The following is a 21,614-nucleotide window of genomic DNA, read 5'->3' as shown; positions in this document are numbered from 1 at the left end:
CCATGTGCTGACGGGTAAGCCAAGCATCGGATTTGGTTGGGTTTTTGGAAGCTACCATCTGCCTGTGCTGCTCGATATACGGAGACACAAAGGATGACTGTTGTAGAACAGTGTAGTGTGCCTTGTCGAACAAATCAGTATCATTGCTCAAACTTGATTCCCTTCCAAGGGTGCCCATTCCTCGGAGCCTCCCCTCGTGGCGTGAAGTTGGAACCCCAATCGAGTCAATTGAATCAATAAAATCAACACAAAACTCGATCACCTCCTCTGTTCCATATACCTTGGCGATGCTTCCTTTTGGATGGGCACGATTAAGAACATAGTTTTTTAGGACTGCCATGAACCTCTCGAAAGGCCACATATTGTGCAGGTATACAGGTCCGAGAATACCAATCTCTTTTACTAGGTGAACCAGTAAGTGCGTCATAATATTGAAGAAGGATGGTGGAAATAACAACTCAAAACTGACAAGACATTGCACCACATCGTTCTGTAGCTTTGATAGCTTGGATGGATCGATTGCCTTCTGCGAAATCGCATTGAGAAACGCGCATAGCTTTACGAGCGACAACCGGACATTTTCTGGTAGAACACCCCTCAGTGCAACCAGAAGCAACTAGGTCATCAACATGTGGCAGTCATGAGCCTTGAGATTTGTAAACTTCTTTTGTTTATATTTATTATTCCCTTTATATTCGAGGAGTACCCAGACGGGACCTTCATACTATTCAAGTATTCAAATATGCTATACTTCTCTTCCTTGCTGAGAGTGTAACTGGCAGGACGTAAGTAGTGCTGTCCATTATCTCTCTTTTCCGGATGTAGGTCATCTCGTTGCCCCATGGCTTTCAAGTCCTGTCGTGCTTCCAATGTATCTTTTGAGTTTTCATAAACACCCATGAAGCCTAGCACGTTCACGCAAAGATTCTTCGTCAGGTGCATCACGTCTATTGCATTGCGAACCTCTAGGATTTCCCAATAAGGTAGCTCCCAAAATATTGACTTTTTCTTCCACATGGGTGCATGTCCGTTATCGTCGTTCGGAACAGGTTGGCTACCAAGTCCCTTTTCAAAGACTACATTTACATCCTTCATCATCTCGAACACACGCTTTCCATTACGGTGTGTAGGTTTTTTACGATGGTCTGGCGCCCCTTTGAAATGCATCACGCTCTTTCTCAGCTGGTGGTGAGCAGGGAGAAATCGACGATGACCCATATAGACGACCTTCTTACACTGCTTCAAGTACATGCTGTCTGTGTTGTCTAAACAGTGGGTGCATGCCCGATATCCCTTATTTGTCTGTCCTGAAAGGTTACTCAATGCAGGCCAATCGTTGATGGTTACGAACAACAATGCTCGTAGATTAAAGATCTCTTGTCTATCCTCATCCCACACACGTACACCTTCTTCCTTCCAGAGCTGTTAAAGGTCATCAACCAATGGCCTTAGGTACACGTCAATGTCGTTGCCGGATTGTTTTGGGCCTTGGATAAGCACCAGCATCATAATGAACTTCCGCTTCATGCACAACCAAGGAGGAAGGTTGAACATACAAAGGGTCATAGGCCAAGTACTATGGCCACTACTCAACTCACCGAATGGATTGAATCCATCAGTGCTTAAACCAAACCTTATGTTCCTTGCTTCACTTTCAAAGTCTGGGAATGTTCTATCAATTCATCTCCACTGTGCCCCATCTGCGGGGTGTCTCAGCATCTCATCTTCCTTACGGTCTTCTTTGTGCCATCGCATCAACTTAGCATTCGCCTTGTTCCTAAACAAGCGCTTCAAGCATGGTATTATAGGGAAATATCACATCACCTTCGCGGGAACTCTCTTTTTGGGAGACTGCCCCTCGACATCACCAGGATCATCTCGCCTGATCTTATACCGCAGGGCTTCGCAGACGGGACAAGCATCCAATTTCTCGTATTCATCACCACGATAGAGGATACAGTCATTAGGGCATGCGTGTATCTTCTGAACATCCAATCCGAGAGGGCAAATAATCTGTTTAGCTTCATATGTTGTGGACGGTAATTTATTATTCTCGGGGAGAATCTTCTTGACAATGTTCAACATCCCCTGAAATGCCTTATCGGACACACCATTTTTTGCCTTCCATTGCACAAATTCTAGTGTCGTACCTAGTTTTTTATGGCCCTGCTGGCAACCTGGGTACAACAATTTTTGGTGATCATCTATCATGCGCTGCAACTTTGTTGCTTCCTTCTCAGTTTCGCAATCCCTGTATGTATCTCGTATCACCTGACCAAGGTCATCAGTAGGGCCATTTTCTGCAAACTCATCTTCATCAGCCTCGCCCATTGTAGTACCTGCAAAAGCTTGGCCTACAACCCAGTTCGGAATGGTGTCATCTTCCTCCTCCTCCTCGCCATCTTCCATTACGACCCCTAGTTCACTGTGCTTGGTCCAAACCAAATAGTTAGGCATGAAACCGTAGTTAAACAAGTGGCTGTGAATAGTCCCCCAGGAATCCTTTGAATACTCCTTCTTGTTATTGCATTGGAAGCATGGACAACATACGAACCCATTCTCTGGCTTGTTCGCTTTGGCCACTTCGAGAAAATAATGCAAGCCATCAATAAACGCCTTGCTCCGCCTGTCTGCATTATACATCCATTGCCGGTCCATCTGCATCGTATTACGCATGAAAATGGATTACACTTGACAATGGATTACGCGTGAAAATCGATTAAAGATCCAAACAACATGGTACAATAGAACAACATGAAGATCCAAATACACATATTTAAATTAAAGTCCCAAACAACATGATACAATACAACAAGCCATCCACTGGTTATTATCAAGGAGGACTTTAAGCATCCTTGGACGGTGAAGACGAAGGTTCCGCTGACCCAACCTCATCCTTAGGTTTATTTGTGCCGCCTGAAACGGTAGTACTAAGTGGACGTGAAACACCCGGGACTGAGGGTGGAGTATAACGACCACCAAAAGGAGGTTCCTGACCCACGACAACAGCTTCTTCATGACGTTACTGCAAATAACGAAGCATTGCTTTTTCCAGCGCGCTCTTTTTCTTCGGCTTATGCTGAGGGCCAACTATGATTTTCCCCTTGCCGAAATACGAACCACGATCGCCCCCACCATCGCCACTTCCTCCAGTAGCAGAAGCCATCTATGTACAAAAATTATTACCTTAACACTGCATAAGTTGTTGAACTTGAAAACCGTGATCATCTCGCGAGCATGTCCTCAACTGGGCGGCACCGCACTTCGTCATGAAAGAGGTTATATGCTACGGAAAAGGGGACACGGTCACGATGTTCGTATCCACTCTTTCTCGTAGAATCGAACCTCCTTCTTGACATACGTTGCTGCTCGGTGGAGAACATCCTCGGAGAGATGAACACGGTATGCAAGTTCAATAAGTATGGATTTCAAAAACCTTATTGAATTTGATAAGTTCAACAAGTAGCACAAGCCATCTATGTACAAAAATTCTTTCCTTACCACTGCAGAAGTTGTTGAACTTGAAAACCGTGATCATCTCGCGAGCATGTCCTCAACTGGGCGGCACCGTACTTCGTCATGAAAGAGGTTAGATGCTACGGAAAAGGGGACACGATCACGATGTCCGTATCCACTCTTTCTCGTAGAATCGAACCTCCTTCTTGACATACGTTGCTGCTCGGCGGAGAACATCATCGCAGAGATGAACACGGTATGCAAGTTCAACAACTATGGATTTGAAAAACCATATTGAATTTGATAAGATAAACCGTCTAGACAAGGTAGCATCATTCTTAAACCACTGCAATAATGCATACTATATGTATGACACATCAATCTCCCTCACATTCTAGCTCAAAATACCTCTCCATTTTTCTACTTCATCATCACATTCTAGCAAATAATATTTCCATCTCCAAAGCATAAATCCAAGCATAACACGAGGATGAAGTAGCAAACCTTCACAACACTTGTGTTGGCCGAGTGAAATTCCCACGAAAACGAGGGAAAAAACTTCGGGCAGCACCTCCCTTACTTCGGCACCACCGGAGAGTAGGTGAAGCTCAGCTCTCTCTGTCAATGTGCTGGACTGGCTTGGGCTGGAGGAGGAAGAAAGTCCTCTGTCTTGGTCGTATTTAATGGGGATGAGTTTTTATCCCGGTTAAAAACTCCAACCGAGACAAAAAGGAACACCTTTTGTCCCGGTTGAAAGTTTAGTCCCGGTTGGAAGCTCCAACCAGGACAAAAGGGACACCCTTTTATCCCGGTTGGAAGGTCCAATCGGGACTAAACTTTTTATCCCGGTTGCAACCTCCAACCGGGACAAAAGGGTTCACCTTTTATCCCGGTTGGAGACTCCAACCGGGATAAAAGGGTGCCGCCACCGATAGCCCTCCACTAGCCGTTGGAACCGGGACTAGAGGGGGGCCTTTAGTCCCGGCTGCAATTACCAACCGGGACTAACTCTCCCCTCCATTTTTGCCTACTGTGGCGCACCCCCTTTTATCCTGGGCCAACTTTAAACCGGGACAAAAGGGGGCGCATCGAAAGCCAATTCTCTACTAGTGACACTATGAGGTTGGGAGAGATTTAGAGGCCACATGTATTATAGACCAAACAACGCGCTTCGCTATTTTAGGACTCCTATCGTCGACTACGCTAAAATGACCCTTAAAACGTTGGCACTTCGTTATACATGACATTTGCTCAGTTAAAACACTTTTCCCAAATGAAATACATGTATTTTGGCATTAGAGGACCATATTACCCTCAGCTCTTTTTTCCTTGACGTGGACGTGGCCTGCCCTGCCCTATTTCTGTCAGGTCTTTTTTCCTGGACGTGGCCTGCCCTACCTATTTCTGCTGTTCCGTTTCTATTTCTATCGCAAGAAAAGATCGCGCGCCGCCGTTCGTCGCCCCGCCCTCGCGACGGGAGATCGCGACGCGCCGCCATTCGTCGGCCTGCCTATCCCTCGTGATGGGAGATCACGACGCGCCGCTGTTGGTCGCCCCGAACGTCGTCGTTCCTCACCCCGGACGCCTGTGTTCTTCGCCCCGGATGCCGTCGTTCGTTGCACCGAAGGTCCTGGCATCCACCATGGATGGAGAACCGCCGCCTGGGGTCATGACCGCGGCACTGGGTGCCGTAGCTGCGGCGGCGGCTACCCTATCCGCGCCGCCTGGGGCCATGGCCGTATAGCCGGGTGCCGTAGCCGCGGCAGCGGATGCCCTGGCCGCGCCGCCTAGGGCCATGGCCATGGCGCCGGGTGCCCTAGCTGTGGCAGCGACTGCCCATCCCGCGCCGCCAGGGGTCATGATAGGGACGCCTAGTGCCCTGGTCACTGCTCCTCATTCGGCAATAGAGTGCAACATTCCTGTTCTTGAAGTGCAAAGGTATCGGCTGCACTATATTTCTATTTTTTTTTACTACGGTAGTAGTAGACAGTAGTAAAACATGAATTCATTGTTTTAGGCCCCAAGTGGAAAATATGAAAAGAATTGATTGGGATAACATACAAATAGTGGAGACACATGATGATGAAGGTCGTATTGCACTTATGAGTGAGTCGCAGATTTGTGAGCTTTTAGGTTTGACAGAGGAGAACACAACAAATATACCTGCACAAGGCTTTGATTGCCCAATGGATGAGCAGGAGCATGATGATGAGCTTGGGCAAAATAATGATGGTGCTGCCATTCCTACTAGTGATGAGATACCGGGTGAGATGGTCATTTCATATGACAAGAACAACCCATCAATGGATTTAGGAACAGTGTATCCAACAATGGAGGAGTTCAAGTTGGCAGTGCGGCAATTTGCAATCAATAAGGAGTTTGATTTAGGAACTGAGAAGTCATGTAAGACGAGATATAGGACTTTTTGCAAGTCCGGTGTTGAAGATTGCCCTTGCCCTTGGAGGATAAATGGCACCAAACATAAAGGCCAAAGCACTGTGGAGGTGAATAATTTTTTTTCTTTCATTAATTCTTCTTTTTATGTAAATTAATATGAATCTCATTGCTTTTTTTTTGCAGGTAACCGTCTTAGTCGATAAGCATACATGTGTATCTAGCATGAGGCAGATAACTACAACTCCAAGTCTGAAGTGGGTAGCTAGCAAGGCTGTGAGTATCCTTAGAGATGATCCAAATATTGGTGCTAAGGAATTGCATAAGAAGTTGCAGACAGATCACAAGTGTCAAATTGCATATGACACTGTATGGCGGGGTAAAGAAAGAGCTCTTGAAGAGGTTTATGGCAAATGGGAAGAGAGTTTTGAGCTCTTGTTTAGGTGGAAGGCCGAGGTAATGAAGCGGTGTCCCGGGAGTGTCGTTGAGATTGAGGTACTTCAGGTGGATGGTCAAGTATATTTCCACCGTTTTTTCTGTGCGCTTAAACCATGCATTGATGGTTTCTTGGAAGGTTGTAGGCCTCATTTGAGCATAGATGCTACAACACTTAATGGAAGGTGGAATGGTCAATTGGCGGCAGCTACAGCAGTTGATGGTCACAATTGGATGTATCCACTCGCTTATGGCTTCATAGCTTCGGAAACAACAGACAACTGGACTTGGTTCATGGAACAATTAAAGAAGGCTATAGGTGACCATTCACTCCTTGCTATTTGTTCTGATGCTTGTAAGGGCTTGGAGAATGCAGTGAAGAAAGTATTCCCAAATGCAGAGCAAAGAGAATGCTTTTATCATCTTGTCAAAAATTTCTCGAATAGATATAGAGGGTTTGGCCAGATATATCCTGCGGCAAGGGCTTACAGAGAAGACATATTCTATGAAAATATAGCATCAATGATGAAGGAATCATCAGAAGCAGTGAAATGGTTACAGACCAATCATAAGCTATTATGGTATAGGTGTGGTTTCAATCCAGAAATAAAGTGTGACTACATAACTAGTAATGTTGCTGAGTCATTTAATAACTGGATTAGAGACCATAAAGACTTGCCTTCTGCTGACCTAGCTGATAAGATTAGAGAAATGATCATGGTAAAGTGGAACAAGAGAAGAAATATTGCATACAGGCTACCTGAAGGCAGGATACTTCCAGCTATTATGCATCAGCTAAAGGCAAATACTAGAGGCTTGGGACATTTAAAAATTGTACCATGTTCTAATTGGAGTGCAGAGGTGTGGGAACATAGCAGCAGAGTAGAGAGGCATATTGTTAAGTTATACCAAAGGACTTGTACATGTCTTGAATGGCAGCACACTGGTAAGCCATGTCAACATGTATTGGCTTATGTAACCCGCCAACGGGGAGTTGACCTTGAACAGTTTGTGCATGAGTACTACTCGGTCAATAGATTTAGGGCTGCTTATGGAAGAGAGATTGAGCCGATGACAGACAAAACACAGTGGCCACAGGTTGACCTACCATTTTTAGTTGGTGCACCTCTTGCTAAATTACCTATTGGAAGACGAAGGAAACTAAGAAGGAAGGGATGGATGGAAGGTGGCCACAAGAAGAAAGGTGGTGAATTTACCAACAGGGGTGAAGGTGAGAAGGGATGTGACAACAATACTGCTCTAACAAATGGAAAGGGAAAGAAGATGATCAGAGGACCTATGACTTGCAAAAAATGCGGACAAAAAGGTCACAGGCAAGCTAGTGCTAAGTGCCCACTAAATGGGACAGCAAAAAAGAGGTAAGAACTGATTTTCTTTATTAAGAAACTTAAATGAAAATGTTAATATAAATTTATTTGATTACTTGTAGGAAGCGTAGGCAACCTATGAAGAATGTTACAAAAGCTGCGCCAGCAGAACCTAGCACCCCACGGAGGCCGACTAGAGAAGAAATCCTACGGGATAGTCTAGGAAGGGTCACAAGAAGGTAAGGAATATTAACACATTTACTGTACATTAATTTTTCCAAACATATAATTGTCATATAGTATTTATGTGCAGCAAGCTTGCGATGTTATTAGGAGAGGGTACATCTTCACAAACCGACACTACTAGTCCCGTAAGGATGCCTACCGCGACAGCACCAAAAAAGATGACTCCAAAGAGAAAGCTACACATTGGATAAATTATTTTAGTTGTGATGAGATGTAAACTCATGCTTTATTTCATATGATTTGGATCTCGTTTGGAACTAAATTATGGTCTTTTGAGATGAACTTGTTTATGCTACAATCATGGTTTTATGAGATGAGCTCATTTGTGCTAATTCATGGTTTTATAATTATGTATGGATCATCTTTGATAATTTATATTACATATTAAACTGTACATTGCGGCTAGCTAGCTCAAGCCAGGATTAGCCATGGCCAGGCGGCGGCCAGCAGCCCAGGCGCGGCGACAACCAGCCATGGCCAGGCGACGGCTGGCCAGCCAGCCCAGGCGCGGCTGGCCAGCCAGGCCAGGCGAGCGGCCAGCAGCACCATCCCACGTCCAGGAGAAAAGAGCTGAGGGCAATATGGTCCTCTAATGCTAAAATACATGTATTTCATTTGGGAAAAGTGTTTTAAATGAGCAAATGTCATGTATAACGAAGTGCCAACGTTTTGAGGGTCATTTTAGCGAAGTCGACGATAGGAGTCCTAAAATAGCGAAGCGCGTTGTTTGGAGTCCTAAAATTGCAATTTTCTCACCAAACAGCATGAGCAAACCGGTATTCATAGATTAGGTATTTGATTGTTTCATGGAAACAACATGTCCTACTAACTTGCCACTGGTGCTTCACTAAGTTGTCTTTTGTTTATAATCCATTTTGAAGAGTTAAAAATGAGGCGGAGCGTCGGCTCGGAGAAGGCCGGCGACGGCGCGGGAAGAGAGGGTGAGGAGGCGGCGACGTGGAACCGGGAGGCATGGACCGCGACCTGAACTGGTGGAGACGATTTCGTCCGCGGACAAGGACGTCGCCTCCCGCACGGGACATCCATCCATAGCGCGTAGAATGGACACGACCGCCGGCAGATGATGATGCGAGAGGAGATGAGATGGAAGCGATGATAGGGAGGGAGGAGAGCACGACGGGGCGAGGCGGAGGAGCGCTCGAGGCGATGGCGTGCGAGGTGAGGACAGACGACAGAAGAGCAAGAGCGGAGGCGTGACGAAGCAGGTGCAGACGATTTCGTCCACAGGCAAGGGCGTCGCCGCCTCGCGTACGTCTCACGCGTGGGCCTACCTCGTACAGTGCGTCGAACGGATGAGGTCGGCCGAAGCCTGCCGCGTGGCAATACTCCGTGCGGTAACATTTTTTTTCTTGCTCGATAAAAGTCAGACGTGGCACGACGGGATTGGCAAAACAGCCGAGAGGGCCTCCGTAGGCCTCCAATTCTTCCAGCGATGTAACCTTTAGTGATGATATCCCGTAATATATATTTTAGTGGAAAACCCCCTTGGTTGCATCCAAATAGATTAATGTATTGATCTATCACTTCATTCCTGCAAGTTAATGACAGTTATTTAGCCACTTTTGAGCTTTCTGTTTGTGAAAACAATTTAAAGAAATACCACTCTTTCATCGGTAAAAATTGCTCACCTGTCAGTGGGAATGAGACGTTATCTGATAGAAGTTAGTGTGGAACGATGTGTATGTGTGCCGTCAAGATACCGATCACCGCTGGACGATCGACTTCAAAGTACCGGTAGGAAATCCTTTAGTGCCGGGTGCTTCCACCTATATCATTAGTTCGGTATTAAACATAATACATTTAGTAATGGGTATTTTATCAACAAGTACTAAATAGTTTCGCGTTCTAAAAATAAAGAAAAAATATTTCTGAACAGCTGGGAGGTTAGATGCGCCACTTAGTACCGGGTCACAAGTCATACGAATTTCACGCGTAATATGCGTGTGCGTGGTTCATGGAATTCAAACACACGACTTCAAGTCTCACGCGAAACTTTCTCACCATCTCATCTACACAATACATGTGATGAAATTAGATATACTTTCCTTTTTAAGAAATCTATGAAAAGTCCTTTTTAGTACCGAGTGTTATTATGATCCGATACTAAAAGTCACGGCGTGACTTTAGTACGGGTAGCAACACCACCTGGATCAATTTGCCCGATTCATTTCTCGGTGGCGATGGTTGCAGGTGGCTGAGCTCGCACGTCCGGCCATGTGAAAGTAACTGACATGCTAGTATTGCAGCCCTCTGACCCTCTCTCGGCCCTCGCCGCCATGCATATGCGCGCACATCGCTGCTCAAGGACAGAGGCCGACTAGTCCTTCGTGAAACTACTCCAGATGCTCATGTTGCCTGGCGCGCCCGATGATCACATGAAGTCATTTAGTATTTTGAGTGCATTGAGCGATCGATCGGCAACCAAAGACCCCGGTACGGTAGCCTCTGTCACCGACGAGGAGGCCACAGCCATCGCATGAATCAGAGGAGGGTGCTGGGACAGCGGTAGCAGGTTGCTGCTACCGCAGGGAACCAAACGGAGGAACAACCGAACAACAGTCAATTAGATCGTCAGAGCTCAGTTCATCACATAGATCGTCGGAGCTCAGTTTGTCAATTAGATTGTCGGAGCTCAATTCGGATGGACTGGACTGGACTTCGCAGGGCCTAGGTGCTAAAGGGGTAATCAATTAATAAGATGGCTTAATTAACTAAACATGCTTTTTGATTCGTGCTGGTTTTAGAAAACAACATAATCAAGACCGGAGCAATTCTCACCCAACATAGTACGTATTTTATTGTGCAAAGATAGCAACACAAACATATCGAAACTCAATCAAGACCAAAGCAGAGCGAGGATGGTTTACATGTTTACTTGGTAGTAACACTTACTATTCCCGTGCAGCTTAACCATCATCTGTATATTTCCCTTCACCAGTCAAGATTGATTGGCAAATTACATCACCAAAGTTTGCTGAAACCTCAAAAATGAAGTTCTAAAACAACCAACTGTCAATTCTTTTACTCTCAACATTTGAACTTTAGTGATCTACACCGAAGCCACTAACAACAGTGAGGACCAAGGTCTATAGTTTAATCTGCAGGTCTATTAACTGTAGAAAAAAATAATAATGAGTAATTAATGTGATATATCTTGACACCTTCTACACTAGTCACGATGTCTTCAGCTGAAAAAAAATTCAGTACGTGTCATTTTCTAATCTACTTCTCAATCAATCATGTTTGCTGAGTTCACGATGATGATGCTCCTGCTATTTAGTATGTTAGAGAATTATTATGTTATGTCCTCGTGTCATGATTTATGTTAAATTCTACTGTTGCCTAACTTTCTAACAACAACCTTCATACACGATATACAAAGAAACAAAAATGACCCTAAATGCAAATCCTGGAAAAGATCTATTAAAAATAATAATTTCATACAGTATGTTATTTTTCCACAATGTATTATAATGAGGCTATAACACCTATGGCCATGATTGATATAGTGGTATCCTGCGTACTTTCTTTCTGAAAATACGCTTCCTCTTGACAACTATTAGGCATAACTAAGCAAGTAGTAGAAGAATCTTAGCACCAATACATATCTTTTTGGACTGTTGGTAATGGTTTCCTAGTTGTTACTCAAATCCATATTCCTTGCATGTGGGCATGCATATAATTTGTGCACATCGCACAGCTAGCAACATAATGTAATCATATCATTAATCGAGATCTTTCTTTGCGGTACCCTGATCTTTTAGATAATGGAAAGAAGACCCAGATTCAATCATCTCAAAGAGCAAGTATCAGTCCATAATCATTAGTAACTTAGGCAAACACTACACGAAAATAAGCAATATTTGAAACAGTCGCAAAACATCTTGATGTGCAATCCGCAAGCTAAAAGGATCACCCATGGCCCATGGGAAGCAAAGAAGTGTATTGCTGCCATCTCCAAAATCCGGCATACCTTAACAAGAAAAGAACTGCTTTGAGGTGCCCTGTGACACTGCCATTTCCTGAATGCAAGCTTAACAGGAAGCACTCAGGCTAATGAAGCTAATTTCATTACAACTTACACAACTACACTGCCATTTCCTGAATGCAAGTTCAAGGATAGTTTTTCATGGGAACACAATTCGCCAACCATTGGTCTGTTTTCTTAATGAAACCTACTACTAGATCAGAGATGACAGTTGGCAGAGATAGTAACCAAGTGAATCCACGTCAAGTAGACGAAAACAAAAAAACTAAAGTGAGTATCACTAGATGCAGTATTATACTAACTTGTTTCCCGTATCCTCTCATTCCCACAGTGATGGCGTTTCAGCGCGCAAGTGAGAACCGACCTGCTTGGGGGAAACAGGAGGTTGTGGTTCCCTATATTTATACAGAGAAGGATAGAATTGCACCTGTTCTTATAGCCCTTTTTGTCCCAGAGAGTTGGGTGGGTAAGCCTTTTATTATGCATAATTAGTGTGGAAATGTCATATTTTTTCAGTGTGCCAGAAAGGATCGGTACAAACAGTTAAATACAAGGTAGCGGAATGGTTTTCCTGGAGTATATGAGAGGGTCTGAAATATCACTGCATACCGCAGATGGAGAATTTGATGTTTGCATTGAGTCAATTGCAGAGGGTCATTAACAAGAAAAGAGACTCTCATTCGACTGCCCCACGGTATTTCACTAAGAAGAGCTAATAATGTCACTGCAACCTGTGATGCAACATTTAAGCCAGCCATAACATTTTCTAAAAAATTAGTCTTTCTGTATCGCATATCACCAGTGGATGAACTTGCACATCGCCAGTTGATGCCTTGATGGAGGGGTGGGGAAAAGCAGCACCCGCGGTGCGAGGCAGAGAGGTGAAGAAGAGGAAAGATCAGAGAGTAGAAAAGGATGAAACATTTCAGACCAAAAACTGCAACATCAAAAATGTCATAATGCAAGTATGCAACATCTCAGTTTTACTCTATTAACATCACAAACAGTAAATCGGAAATATATTGTAACATCCTTAATTTGTTTTAGCAACATTGAAAAAAAGTATATTGCAACATTAAGAATCACCATTTATGACATCCAAAAATCTATGCAGCAACTCCAGTAAAAAACTAAGAAAAAACATTGCAAACATCTTAAATCAGAATCATGCAACATCAAAAACAACTACAGCAACATCTCGAAGATTGAAAGGTCTTAAAACAAACAAAAAGACCAATCAAAACAAATTGAAATATACATTGAAACAAAATGAGATATCATCTATGATCTATCGAAGCAACTGAATCATCATAATACAAGATGCTTCTTGGCGAATTCATCGAGATGCTCACACCGCTGACCACCTGAGCTCCACGCTTACCAGCTGCATCTGCACTACGCTTAGATGCGCCAGAGCCTCTAACCTCACATCCGACACTGCTTCTCCGCCGCGAGGGGACAGAGGGTTATCTTACCGCCATCATGGTCATCTTGCCCCCGAAGGAGCATGGCCGCGCACCCATTCAGAATGTGCGTCACCGACATGTAGCTCGACAACATCGCAGCAGAGGAGGTGGAGAGAGAGAGATGCAGTGGAGCGTCACATTGCCATCGACCTCCCTCAAAGGGGCTACGTGGGGGCGGGAAGTTGCCCGATTGGCCTCGTGATGAGTATGCCATCATGGGGGTGGTCAAGAGTCTGAGATGAGCGAGCTACCCTACTTCTGTCAATCCGTGGCTAGAGAGGACGAGGAATGGAACGAGAGGGCCATGATAATCAGTGTGTGGTGGGATCTGGGGTGGGAGAAGTGCAGGTGTGCAAGCTATATGTGGACAGGAAGAAGCCATGTTGCATCTGAGCAAAAGAATTTTATCAGACGTCTTGCATATAGCGTTCCATTTATCTATACATACGTGTGGGACCCACTATTGGACGAGTTATTTTTTCTACTACCTGTTATTAGTGATGTGGAGATAACACCTCAAACTATAAACTAGCTGGTTGCTGACTCTTTAACTGTTGGAGGATCGGAGGCCTAGAAGCGCTCTGGCAGCTAGCACTGTGGAAACAGGTGGAGGTGGAGCGTGACAAATAAATGATGATGCTCCCTCGTGGAAACCCAGTTAGTATTAATTCCTTATAAAACATTTGTTTAAATTGGTACAATGTCTCTGTATAGTTTAGTCAATTTAGTTTTCGAGGTTTGCACTGTATATGGAAGCAATGCAAGTTCAGGTCATGCGTGTCTATGTCATTAAAGTAAAATGGTCCAAGAAGATCGGATCGGTTCCTTTCAAAGTTTCTTTCACCGGGATCAATTAAGAGCCTTCAACTTGCAAAAAATAGTAATAAAGGAATAATGTTTTGTTGATATAGAAATGTACCGCGCCAATTACTCAGGCACTTGATCGTGCAACAGCCAGGGGCGCACACAGGCCGGTCAGACCGGTTTGATGACCGGTCAGGCTGATTTCACCAGTGAGCTCGGCGAAAGACAACGAATGCAGGTCCAGGAGGGACCCCGTCGGGGGACAAGCGCATCTTGAGCTATTGTTAGGATTAGAAGGCCACCTAGAACGTGCTCAAATACCGTAGAGGCGAAGGAAGAAAAGCAAGATAGGGTTGGAAGAGCTAGAACAAAGAAGAAACGGAAAAAATGCAAAATAGTATATTGATATGTTTTGATTGATTGGATTCCTCGCAAATGGCCGTGGCCCTTTATATTTATAGGGACGGGAAGTCTTGCCCCAGTAGAAAGTTAAAATCCTGTGTCAAAATACAACTCCTAACTCGGACTACAGAGAACAAACCGGTCTGACTACCCTAGCAAACCGATCTAACCGGTTTTCTTAGGTATAGATCTTCCCAAAGTCATAATTTCCTCAACTGAATTCCGAATCGGATATTCTACATATGCATTTTGATAGCCTTGATAACGATGAAGTCCAATTTACATTTTGAGCACTTTACTAAGGGTAAACCAGTCTGACCAGTTTAAAGACCGGTCCGACTAACAACAGGTTTATATTATTTCGAGCACATATGTCTAATGGTCAACACGATCACATGGGGTTGACCATAGGGCTCGACCAAGTCCATTGCTGATGGCAATGTCAACCGGGTCATTGGCCGGTGTTGATAATGCCGATAGTTGTGGATCTTGCAAGCATGCGGAACCTTTCTTGAAATGCGTGATATGATCGATCATTTCTTACAAACACCCTAGCAGCTTGCTGAGGCCAAGAGGAACATGCAAATGACTAAAGCTGCACGGCTAGTAGACATGGTTGTACCAAAACTTCTGCGTGCTCTCTTCTGAGTAGGGTGTGTGTAGTTGAGTTTTTGTTTATGAGGTTACCGATATGCAAGGATGCAGGCAGGTCCGCCTGCAGGCTGCCTGTTGGACACCCACAATGGCCACCTGCATAAATTGCATTTACTACGGGAACCTGCTAGCATGTGCTCCACGGCCGCTTCCTCCTGCTCGCACTACTAGGAAAAACGTTTTTAGTATCATTTGGAAATCCCTTTTAGTACCGGTTTTGCAACCAGTACTGGTAGTTCGGTACTAAAGGGAGATTTTTAGTACCAGTTGAAATAACCGATACTCAAGGGTATTAAAAAACTAAAACAACCCAAATCCCCCACCCTCCGCCTACCTTCGCCCAGCCCCGCCGCCCTCCTCCACTCGGCCCCACCGCCTGCCTCCGCCCAGCCCCACCGCTCGCCCACCGCTGGGCCCCGCCACCCTCCTCCGCCCGCCCGCCGCTCCCGCCGCCCCCGCTCGCCCATCCGCCAGCCACCTCTCCACCACCCCCGCCCGCCCGCCACCGCTGCTACCGCCGCCGCCTTACCTCGCCCTGCCGTTACTCCTCACTACCGGTGAGGGCGCGAGCGGAGGGGGGAGGGGAGGGGAGGCAGTAAAAGAGGAGGAGGAGGAGGAAGGGAGAAGGGGGAGACTGTGAGAGAGAGAGAGGGATAAGAGGAGGCAGTAAAGGAGGAAGGGATAGGAAGAGCGGTCTGGGTAACACGCGGGGGGGGGGGGGGGGGAGTTTTCTTACCGAATGGAGGCTCCACCCGGTACTAATATGCCTTAGGGCCTTTAGTACCGGGTGGAGCCTCCACCCGATACTAAAGGGGATCATGGGGCCTCCTCACGGACTATCCGTTAGGCCCGGTACTAATGCTCATATTAGTACCGGGTCAAAATGAAATCGGTACTGAGTCTCGGGATGAAAGATCCATTCCCTAGTAGCATGGGCACTGCAGGAAAAAGGTAGCAGGCAAGGCGTGCACCTGCATGCTACACCACAGCTCTAGAACAGCGATGGATGGACCGTTGTTATAAGCCGGTATAGTTATGAAGAGTCCGTTCCGGCACTTGCAATCGGTGTAAGTCCCGTCGGTATAAGTTTATACTAACAGACTCCACTTATACCAATGTATCATCCATCACTACGTGGAGATATACCGACGGACCGACATATACGGATGGATAGTGTGTAACCAGTTTTACCCACGAATAGTTTGATTTTACGGTTTTTTTTACCAACTGACCGTCCAAATATCATTTAAATAAATTAATAAAATAAAAGCTCATTTGGCTGCAAATTAGTTCACAACTAATTTTAAGCACATTAGCCATACGGTGTACATTCATTGATGACCAAGCCCAAATGGTGGATACATATAGGTTATCATATTAGCCTGTTGACGCCAGATTTCGTCACTAGTGAAATCGGCACCAGGAAAAGAGGAAATGGGAAAATACAGTTGGAGATCAGTTGGTTGGCGCTACAGTTCAGGATTGGCCAAATGCTACAGTACGGGATCGGCCGATGACTTCTGCCTCACTTAATCCTTGGGTTCGGATCGGACACACCAGGTTCCCGATCGGTTACCCTTTGCTGATGAGGAGTCGGCCGATTAGGAGGTTGAAGTAATTGGGCCGATATGGGCTTGGAAAGGAATAGGAGGATGAAGGGGAGATCAGCCCGTGAAGCGTATAATAACCAACCTAGTACGAATCGTACTTGTAAATATTCATTTTATATTTGAATTAGGGATAGAGTTCTAGTCAGTTAAGGAGTCATCTGTACGGGGCTATAAATAGCTACCTTTGTAAATCTGTAATCATCAACAAATCAATACAACAAACTACTATTTCCTCGTACTTACTTTCAAGCAGGCGACTTCGCCAAATACTTTCTCCTTTTTCACGAGTTCGTACGGGTTGGCGGGGCTGCATCAACTTGACCTCCGGCCGATCTTGTAAGTTCCGTTTACCGAGTAAATTCTAAGCTTTAACTTCGGGCGCATCGCTGTCATTTCGTTTAGATTTATTCACTAGTTATCGATATTTACTAGAATCATAGGTTTTACCTGTTTTTCTAGTTTTATCACCAGTTATCCAGCTAGGAATCGGCGGTTTCGGCTTTCTTTATATTCTGCTATTAAATTCACTTATTTCACATATAGCCGATTAGATCTATTCCTAGTGTTGTTACTATAGCATTGTCTCGATTACTCCAGTAGTTTTTTGTCTACACGGCTACAGTGATCGGTTGCTTTATAGCTGATTTCTTTATTACGGCAAATCGGCCGATTCGCTGATAAGCTCTCTTGAGATCGGAAATTTAGCCGATCGCGACTTCCGGACCTGACACGTATTCTTCCTTGCCAATCAACAGGTCAGATTGGCTGGCACGCCGCGCGAACCGCACCAGGGCAATCACCCGAACAGGAGTTAAGCAGATTCTCCCGGGTCGTGTGTCAGACGCTGGGAATTCGGTTGACCGATTTCTAGCGCCAACATAGCCATACAAACATTGAACATCCATGAGTACAGGTCCATACTGTCACTTCACATGAGACTAACACTATACCCTTCCTAGCCGTACATAGCTCATAATCTCTACATTGAGTGGCTTCATATCAAAAAAATTGCTACTTCTAGTTGTTAGTTTGATCTCATCCAACTCGGTCCAACGATCGAGTCGGAGTCCTTGATCACGCCTTGATCGGGGGTGCCCAACCATACATGGTTGGTGGGCCCCCGTCGCACAACACTGTAAAAGAGGTAGTGCGGGTTAGGGGCACGCAAGCCAAGGATCATCGTGCCCACCAGACCCACCGACCTTTGAACCCAATCTAACCCTAGCACTGAAGCTGCGGGAAGCACCACCGCCGCTGTCTCCGCCTACACTCACCATCAACACTACCGTCACCACCATGGCGAGCTCCTCCTCCAAGCCTGATGGTCAGTGACTCTCTCTCTCTCTCTTGGTTACTCTCTATTACCCATGAAAACATTGATTTTGACCTAAGATTAAGTTGTTTACCGCCTAGATTAACATCTAGAGATCCTAGAAAATTAACAATGGTACCAAGAGCCTAACAAGTGTGTAGATCTAGTCAGGGTCAGAAATTAAAAGCAATTAGAAGGAGATGATTCAAATCAGTACCAAAACCCTAACCCTAAGAAGGGGAAGATCCAGAAAAAGAAGAAAGGGGTTGGGGGGAGCTTACCGGATCCACTCCAGGAAGAAGAAGAAGCCACCACAGTCGGGTGCCTAAGGCACCGATGCTAGTCCGCTCGACGGCGGCGCCATCACTCGAGGGTACCCGCCGGCGAAGGGGGCTACGTAGGGGCCTACCACGGAGCCGCGCGCACTGTCAACCTCCGGCTTGCACGCGCCGCTCGCTGGCGCTGGCTCCACTCGGCGCCATCACTCTTGCTTGGCACTTGCTTCGTTGCAGCGGAGGAGGAAGGGAAGAATGGAGCTAGGGTTCAGGCGGAGCCCGCCGCGACCGGTTTTGATCCAGCGAAAATGTCGGACAGCCATCGGATCGAGATCAACGGCCAGCACTTGCCGGACCGAGTTTTGGCCTAGGCAGGTGACAGCTTTGCCGGCCCAGGCCCATGTTGCGGCCTGGGAGGCCACGCGAGCGCGCTAACGATGCCAGGTCGGGCCACATTGCCGGTTGGGCTGACAGAACAGTTTCCTTTAGGCCTAGGCGGGAGCCTGGAAGATGGGCCACGGCCTTGCCGCCTCACGTGCTGGGTCGCTGGCGGGCCGCATTCACTGTCACGCTGTAGAAATTGAGCTTGTGTTTTTCATTTTTCTTTTTCCAGTGTTTTTTGTTTTTTTCCTAGATATTGATCAATGGCTCAAATAAAGTTAGTTTTGATGAATTTTTCCTGTGGGTAAAATTCACAAATTATGTTTAAGGCTCAGCAAGCTTCCGCTATGTTAAGTTTAAGATAAGTTAATTTTTTGGCATTATTTTGCCAATTTATGCATTAAGTTAAGGATTTTGATATGTTTTTTAATTAAATTGGAACCAACAGGAAAATTTAATTAGAAAATAAGTAATTTTTTCTGAGGATGATAATTTTATCTACTAACCAACATTGTTGATAAGATTATTATGCTGATAAGTTTTATTTTATCATTATTGATTCTATTTCTGCCCAACAGTGATATAGAATTAATATTGAGAAGTTTCACGTTTTAATTTGACCAATGTTGATTTAACTCAAATTTTTCTGAATTTTGTGTTTTTCCTTTGAGTTATATCCCATCCATAGAGCCCCTCAGTGGAGAGAATTATAGCTCATGGAGAGAGAATATTGGGACAACGCTTGCACTATCGGATATTGATCTAGCACTGGTTGATCCCTGTCCCATTGATCCTGAGGACCCCGTGAGGGGTGAGAATGAGAGCAAAGAAGATTTCAACGCTCGAGTGCATGATCATGCACCAATTAGAATGAAGTACGATCTTGATCGTGTGTAGTGGGATCAGTCAAACCGAAAGTGCATGATGGTGATTAAGAGCTCCATTGTGGAGGCAATAAGGGGAGCAATCCCAAAGTGCAACACCACCAGGGAGTACCTAATGAAGGTGGAGAGTCAGTAAATTGGCTCTTCAAATGCTTATGCAAACACTCTTATTAAGATGCTTGTTACTAAGAAGTATACTGGTGGTGGAATAAGGGAGCATATATTGAGCATGAGTAACATAGCATCCAAGCTCAAGCCTATGGACATGGAGCTCAAAGATGAGTTTGTAGTCCATTTGAACTTTGCCTCCCTACCCAAAGAGTTTGAGACTTTTGTTGTTAATTACAACTCACAGCCAGATAAGTGGGGCATTGAAAAGGTGATTGCCATGTGTGTGCAAGAAGAGGAAAGAATTAAGGGCTCACGTGGTGATTCTATCAACCATGTGAGGTAGAATAAGAAGAGGAATTATCATAATAATAATTCTAAGCCACAAGGAAAAAGCTTAGTGGGACAATACCTCTTCTTCTAAGGCACATGGAAAGGCTCCACTAAATGATCAGCATCAGAGATCAAACCATGAAGAGGTGGTGGACAAGGACACTTGCAAGTGGTGCAAGAAGAAGGGACACTAGCAGAAGGATTGTGTGCATTCCTGAAGCATATGTGTAAGAAAGGTGAGGACCTTATTACATTCGTAGATGATTCCTTATATTTAAGTTATGCAAAATCTACTTCGTGGATTGATTCAGGTGCAACTGTTCATGTTGCAAAATTTATTACAGGGATTCCATACGAGGAGGACCCTACAAAGAGGAGAAAGAAGCATTAAAGTAGCAAATAGCATCGAAGCTGAAGTCGAAGCCATTGGAGAACTCCCATTAGAATTAGTGTACCCTCTTTGTGTACAAATTTAATAAGTGTATCGCGCTTAGATAGTGATGGATTTGCTTGTCACTTTGATGATGAACAATGTAAGATTAAGTTTAATAACAAGTGTATTGGTCTTGCCTTCAGACAAGACAAGCTTTATTTGATATCACTTTGTGAGAATGTGAATGTTGTAAGGGCTGAGAATGCGAATGCCTCCTCGTCTATGAATGTAAGAAATAAGCGGAAAAGAATTGATGATGCATCTTTGAAATTATGGCACTATCATTTAGGCTATATTTCGAGGGGGAGAATTGAATGGTTAATTAAGGAATCAATTCTTCCGCCCTTAGAATTTGTAGATTTAGAGCAATGCATCGATTGCATTAAGGGAAAGTTTGTTAAGAAAATTAAGAAAGACGCCAAACGAAGCGCAGGAATTTTAGAAATAATTCACACAGACATTTGTGGTTCATTTCCTATGACATCTGTGGATGGTTATGATTTGTTTATAATATTCACAGATGATTATTCATGTTATGGCTATATTTATCCAATTAAGTAACGATGAGAAGCGGTGGATAAATTTAAGACATTTAAGGCTGAAGTAGAAATTCAACATAATTTAAAGATTAAGATAGTAAGATCCAACCGGGGGGGGAGTACAGTCGACATACCCCATATGGCCAAGTTCCTAGACCTTTTGCAAGATTTCTACAGGAAAATAGCATAGTTGCCTAGTATTCCACACCGAGCGAGCCTCAACAGAATGGAGTAGCTGAAAGACGCAACCATACCTTAATCAATATGGTGAAAAGTATGATAAGTTACTCCACTTTACCGATTAATTTGTGGATGGAGGCATTAAACACCGTCATTCACATTCTTAATCGAGTTCGCAGTAAGTTGGTGTCTAAAACACCGTATGAGTTATGGACTGGACGAGAGCCCTCAATAAATTATTTACATGTGTGGGGCTGTCCGACCGAGGCTAAAGTATTTAACCCAAATATTGAGAAAATTAGATCCTAAGACAGTCAATTGCCATTTCATTGGCTATCCAGATAAGTCAAAAAAATATCATTTCT

General features: G+C 44.7%; 1 pseudogene; it reads left to right on the top strand.

The window, feature by feature from the left end:
* Positions 1 to 7,356: 7,356 nt before the first annotated feature.
* Positions 7,357 to 20,488, top strand: LOC140221872 (uncharacterized; annotated as a pseudogene).
* The last annotated feature ends 1,126 nt before the right edge of the window (positions 20,489 to 21,614 follow it).

The sequence above is a fragment of the Setaria viridis genome, chromosome 2 (assembly GCF_005286985.2).
Source record: "Setaria viridis chromosome 2, Setaria_viridis_v4.0, whole genome shotgun sequence".
Classification (NCBI taxonomy): Eukaryota; Viridiplantae; Streptophyta; class Magnoliopsida; order Poales; family Poaceae; genus Setaria; species Setaria viridis.
This window is presented reverse-complemented; position numbering and strand designations above follow the sequence as displayed.